The sequence below is a fragment of the Cryptomeria japonica genome, chromosome 2 (assembly GCF_030272615.1).
Source record: "Cryptomeria japonica chromosome 2, Sugi_1.0, whole genome shotgun sequence".
In the NCBI taxonomy this organism is placed as follows: domain Eukaryota; kingdom Viridiplantae; phylum Streptophyta; class Pinopsida; order Cupressales; family Cupressaceae; genus Cryptomeria; species Cryptomeria japonica.
In genome coordinates this window covers 2,684,576-2,691,912 of record NC_081406.1, presented here as the reverse complement: position 1 = coordinate 2,691,912, position 7,337 = coordinate 2,684,576, and positions in this window count along the sequence as shown.

Below are 7,337 nucleotides of genomic sequence, written 5' to 3'. Positions count from 1 at the left end.
GAATTCTTGGAGAAGAAATACAAGGTGTTGATTATTACACCAAAAATTGTAAAGGAGAGAGATTGTGAGAAATTCTTATGCAGGGTTTGAAGCTTGAGAATTGTAAGAAGGCATTTTCAGGTGCTTGACAATCTTAATAAAGCGGTCCAACATTGAGAAGCGGACCCGGAGACGTAGTCCTAATTGGATGAACTACATTATCAATCTACGTTTGATCCTTCTTCTCTTTTGTCTTCTAATTCTCTTTTATTTGTTTCAGTTTTAATTTCTTTTTTAAGTTATTAATTATCATTATTAAGTTTTGCAAAGGATTAAAGTGAACTTCACTTTTGTAATTTCAATGGTTAAAAAACATAACCACACAATTCTGTATGCGATTGGGATAAATATGTAATTTAAATTAAGCACAATTTTATTTGTAAGCCTTAATTTCAGATCACTAACCTTTAGTAGGCATGCTATGTATAGAATTTCAGGGTATCTTATTTATCGTTTCTATGGTCAGGGTTTAGACTGCGGAACCTGTAGTGGGTAGTCAGCCATGGTTGGTGACTGGTGAGAGATAGGTGTATACAACATGAATGTATAGATGGGTATGAATGTAAGAGGAGTAATTTTAATATCCAGATTCAGTGATTCTTTCTACTGGGTGAGAGTGGGAAATGTGCTCTTAGTGGCAAACCAAGAAGTCTTAAATAGCATGAATGAAATAACACAAACTATTAATATTCAAATTTTCACTTTCATGACTATACTTTTCCCTTTACAAATCAAAATGATATCACTTACTCTATGCCTCGCTATTTCTTAATGTTTTTTAATACTGCTAGTGTTGTTGATATTTGTATCTGTGAATCCATGTTTTTGATATTAATAAGCAACAAACAAGGGTGCCGATCTTGTATACAAACTGCCTGTAGGCAACATAAAAAGAAAGGCAACAAATCAAGGGTGCTGACCCTTTACAAACTCAAGTTGAACAAACCATTAACAACAGAAGGGAAGACCATTGTTAAAAACAAAGGCCAAATAAACCTTCAACAACACATTAGCAGAAAGCTAGGATCCCAACTCAAGAGTGGGAAGAAACACCCACAACTCAACACAAGAGAGTTTGGGGGGTGGAAGAATTCCTTTTCACCTATGACAAACGGTCCAAACAATACTACTATTAGGAATATCATTACTAGAGGGATCAAGGGGGGAAAGTCTCAAAGATTGTCTATCAACACCTGGAGTAGATTGTTATTGTAGATCAAGGTGATTGTTTTTGCAAAATAAGAGCAACAGGAGTAAGAACCTCAGGTCTAGTGGAAGCCACATCAGTAGGAGGGAGATCAAGGGGGGCAGTAGAGGCCACAACAACAGTAAGAGGCACAAACTCATACTGGAAGGAGTCATCATTAGTATAAGAAGAGTCTTCAGAATCAAAAGAATTGACAGTCAAATGATCAACATTTGCATCTTTCCACCAAGTAGCAGTACCCTTACGTGCGAGAGAGAACAATCCGTAGCTAAGTGATTTGTTGAGAAGCATCTATGACAATGAAAGGGGAGGCCCTTATAATCTAGTGATTGAGTCCATGGCCTTTCTCCAACCATAAGAATCACATCCCTAGGGAGATGCATATAGATGTCAATGTCAATAGGAATGTGAGCAAAAGTAGAATGACCCATGTAGTACGTGGTCTCATTCACCTTCAAGAAGTGTCCAATAGAATTGCCAATAGCCTCATTCATGAGAGTTATTTGTGTCTCATTTTATGTCATTTTCATATATGTTCATATCCATTTCTATATTCCATTTCCATTCCATTTTAATATCATTCTACCATTTACGTTGCATATGATTAAATATATATAAGTGATATTTAATATAGTTTTGGATAAATCTATGGAAATTAATGATTGGTTGTCTTTACTAACAAGCATCATGATTTCAACCCTTGGAAAATATAGTTTGCAGCATACGAACTTTCTTGTCACTTTTTGGTTAGAAACTTTTGTTCATCACTTATTGATAAGCAAATTTCTCTATCAACTTTTTAAAAGGATGACATCTGCCTCCATGGTGGTGTTAGTTGGCTCTTCATTTAATGATTAATAAAGGAGGCGATCGCATAGCTGTTGGAGTTAAAAACCGCAAGCATTAGTTTGTGTTAAAAGACATGCTTGCTAGCTGGAGAAAACAACAAATATTCCCATCTCTATTTTTGCTTGAATTGTTTTTAATTTGTAGATTCTCCCAATGGCCACCTTGGCATTCAATATCATTAAAGGACACATCTTCTTGTTTCAACCACTTCATCATCGACGTTGTTTGGGAGCTCATGGTGAAGGATGCGCTTGTTGGAGAAAACTGAAATATCTCTATTTCCTATTTTCGTTTGCTAGAATAGTTTTTAATTTGTTGCCAATATTATAGTTTGTTTGCTACATGCCAAAATAAACATTCTATTCACTTTTCTCTATTATCGTGGAGAAATAAAATAACATTATGCTGATCAAATAAGCGAATTAGAAATTTTATCTCACCACCCAACAGACTAATGAGGGGGCACACTTCTTGGGACATCTAGTGTTTTTCCAGCTTTCATAGTTATAGTAATGTGTGTTTGATTCTCACAACATAGTGTTTTATTTTGAATTAGTGATTGAGCAAGATTGAAGCGTGTTTGTTTATGTTCTTTATTAAATGGTGTTTCTATGTTATTTACAAGTGTGGTTTGTGGTTCATTTAAACTCTGAAATCATTTTAAGTTGCTATTGTTCCTATCGTCAGGAAGTGACAGTTCCTGTCACTGGAATTATATTGATTTGCAATAGGTTTGTTTTTGTAGTTGCATTCATAATCACTCATCTCACAACGTTCGCCCCTTTGCGGCATATCGCCCCAACACCTTTCACAAGTTTATGTTTCGGATTGACACATAGACCAAGCTGAATCTAATTGTAAATTCTTCTTATTCTTTGCCCCAGTTTTGGCCTATCACTCATAACAAGGGTGCTCCCAAAAATGAAGAGGAAGATTGGGAAGATGAACCCACACTAGACGCACATTGAGTGGTTCAGTTAGAGGGTTAAAAGAAACTGTCTAGGGTTTGACCGAGAGAGAGTTAACTTCTCAAGCCCACAACTTACTCAACTCCAAGTCACGATCCTTAGAGGAAGCAAATGAAGTAATAAAAAAACCCCTAACACAGGGGTAAAGCTGAATGGTACTAGCAACCAAAGGCTTCCAAGAATCACTTGCCCAATGATGAAGATCCAGAAGAGAAAGCTAGAGGCCAACAAATCTACACATCAACCCATAGAGTTGGTAGAAACTAATATTATCTACCACATCCTCACAACAAACCACCACACGGGAGGTCTTGGCACAAGGAAGAGGATGAGCTTTCCCCTTGGGGGGAAGAGCAGCAACAGATCTTGCCACAAGAGCAAAGCTGTGCTCACTAGAAGTACATGGCGGGGGGGGCTCCCACACCTACAAAAGTCTTGGCCAAGCCACCATCAATAATAGCACCAGGCCCACTAACAACTAGAGGGACAAGAGAAGGCTCACCAAGGGAATCCACCCTAGCACCTGGAGGTGAAGGGTCGCGCACACCATTAGAGGAACACTCGCAACAAAGGGGCGAGGCGCAAGAGCATTGCAGCCCATCGACGCAGTAGAAACGAAGGGCGCAATAGGGAAGGTGCACCAATTTCATTTGAAATCTGCAAAGCTGGAGACATCGCAACAACTATTACAAGTGAATGTTATCAATGAATCCATGTTATTTTTAGAATCTTAAGATGTTTTGCCACATTCTCAAACATTTATAGATCTAAAAAGTAATGTAGAAACATGAAACTATTTAGTAGCTCGTTTTTAAGCTTGGCAAGTTGGATTTGAGTTGTTATTTTTAACCATTTAATTTTCTCATGGTTCGAGTCTAATCATTTGTTTAATGTGCTAGTATTCTCTCCTCCTACAATAATGCATGTGTAAATAAATGATGGAAAAATAGTTTTTTTTGTTTACAATATTTTAAATAAAGTGATTTTTCTATATAGATTGATTAAATTTATATTTATGTATGTAATTTTTTAATTTCCAAAATATAGTTAATAAAATGAATTATATATTGATTTGGATTCATATTATTAAAAAAATAAAATAAGACTTAAATTAAAATACATCCCTAAATTAGCATAGAAGAGATAATCTTCTCTATTTTGTAGGTATTTGATTTTACACAATTAAAATAAAAATTCAAATTAAATTTTACACTTTTCATTACAAGCATTACCATTATTTACAATATGGTTAAAAATGCTTGTGTTATTCTTCAGTTGCCTAAAAATTGTAATGTGGATAATAACAGATTTAATACTTATAAATGGAATAATGATATCCTTATTTCTAATGTTAAGGCTATCATTGTTTATAATACTCTCTCTTATGATGAGTCTATTAGCAATCATGCTAATGCTTTGTGGTATGTAGATTTATCTTTAAAGCAATGGCAGAAAGTATTCACAGGATTATGGAACAATCCTATTGTTCCTAAGAAAAAATGTTTTAAATGGTTGATGTTAATTAAGAGGCTTCCTTTCAGAAAAGATCAATCCAATATTGATATGTGCAATATATGTAGAGTGCCTGAATCTGTTAGGCACATCTTCTTTGAGTGCATTATTGCTAAAGAAATCTGATTGATGTTTGGTATTTCTCCTAACTAGGTTAATATTATGGAAGTTCTTACTAGGTGCATCCATGGTTTGAAAAAAGATACTAATCTATTTTGGCATATTCTTTCTACTGATATCTTATGGTACATTTGGAAAATTAGAAATGAAGATAAATTCCAAGGTAAAAAGTAGGGCCGTTACTGAGTCATTTCGTGGACTCACTTTTCATTACATTATTTTGCAGGTCTATGTAACTATGAGGATAGAAAAGAACAAATTTTTGCGGTTCTTCAAAGATGGTCATGCTACTATGTTCATATATGAGATGGAGAATGGACTTGAATGGAAGCGGGTTGCAAGAGACCACGCCTCTTTTGCCACTACAATGGAGAATCGTGATGTTGAGATTCGGAAAGCCAGAAACCCAACAATGGAACAGATCCAAATGTTGACTCAACCGCATGAGGGAAGGAAGACATTCTCGATGAAAGGCCCTTTGGGGTGGACAACTTGGATGGAGCCCTGTCAGGATCATCTTCATGAGTGTTGAGATGTTGTTTGGTTCTTTTTGTTCGAACACAAACATTATCTATGTATACTCCTTTTGTTTGGACACATCATATAATAGGTTATGTATAGGATTATGTTGTTTATAATGTACATGCAGAACTGTTAGTAGTCATTGATCGGATCTATGTAGGTCAGGATTGTTGGTTTTGAGGCATGACCTCACATTACTGCTGAAGCTATACTTTTTGTAAGTTTACTCTCTATATTTAATAAAAAAAAAAACTTAAAATAAACTATTATTAATGAAAATCATTAAAATGTGATTAATAGATATAAGGCTACTTAGGTTTCAAAATTCTCATATTTATTCATCTACTATTTTTATTCTAATATTAACTCATAAGTTTTTGTTACAACTCCACTCTATGATTCTTTATTACTAATCATTAGTTCATCAATATTTAACAAATATTGATTCTAATTAAGTTATTTAGTTGCTTTTGTAAATCAAACTTGAAGCCAAGATCACTTAGAAAATTATAATCTTTCAATAATCAATTTGACTCAAAATATTGCCCACTTTATCCTTCAATTACTATGTATAACTCAATTATGGTTGAGAAAACAAATACTATTGTTATGATGTTACAAATGAAATACTCACCACTACATTACTTGTTTAAATAAACAAATGCATGAAAAATTCACATGCAACTAGCTCAACTTCTTGTGATGGTGATAGAGTGACTTAATCTTTAAAATTAGAAGCTTTTAAGAGTATTTGAAAATAAGCATGCATGTAGTCATATAATTGATAAATCTAATGTCAATTTTTTTATTAGACAATAATAATATAATAATATAATAAAATTGAAATATATATATAAAAGAAAGATAAATTTAAATAAAAGTTTAGAGTATTTGTAAGATAATATTCTCAAGGATATAACTAGTTTTCTTGCCCATTCCAATGTGTAAATAGAATAATTATAAATTTTTTTATTTTTATTTTTAGGGGTATGAAGAGTGTATGAGTTCACAAGAAATAGAGAGCAAGATCATATAATTTTATTATTTCAAAAATGTTTTTAATCAAGCTTGGAATTTGATGGTCTATAACATCTTAAATGACAACTTACAAATTTTTGATAGATTGATATGTTATATTTTTATAAAATTGTATATGTAACACTTTTAAGTATTAATAAATCATTAAAATTATTATAGGTAAATATATGGATAAAAGAAGATATCATTGTTTCTAATTTTTTAAATATTTTAATGTGAATTTTTAAAATATTTTAATAAGATTATCTTAAATACAAATTTAAAAATTTGCTATAATAAATAAAATTTAAGATTTGATATAATGATTTTATAATGTTTATATAAATATATCCTAATTTAAAATATTTTCAAAATAGAATATAATTGTAGACAAGATTATCTTGAATATTTTTATGTATGAATTTAGGAACTTAATAAATTTAAGATTTTTGCATATATTACTAATTTATCATTGTTTTTTAAATGAAAAACAAAAAAATTCATTTCTTTAAAAAAAACATATGTTCCACATTATACTATAGCTTCAATCTTTTGCTTTCTCATCATAAATTAATTATTTTTGACAATTAGTATTTTACTAAAAAAGTTAAATGAAAGTCATTGAACCGTCAAATTCTAGACTGCTTCCAATTCCCTTACTCTTATACCCAATTACAACACCAACAAACAAAATTTTCACACTCAAACCTTTCATATCTTTTTTGAAAAAATCACAAACATAAAAAAATAAAAAGATATACCCAAAACTACCTTCCACTTCTCATGGTCTTTTTTCTACTCAATATCTATCCCTCATAGTTCTCCTCATACATCCTATTTGAAATGATTATATATTAAGAACCACTATTTCCACTTCTATTCAAGTATTCTCATCTGGTACAAAATCCCTAAAATCTCTTATCACCCTATTCTCATAACAAAATTGCTAAATACAACCATTCAACCATCAAATTACACACACCACAAATAGAGGACAAGTGTATGAATAGCGATTAATACATCACCATCAATTATTTTTACTGTCTGAGAAAACTAGATACATTGAGTGGCTTATAAGCACCCATTAGATACAACTTAAACAT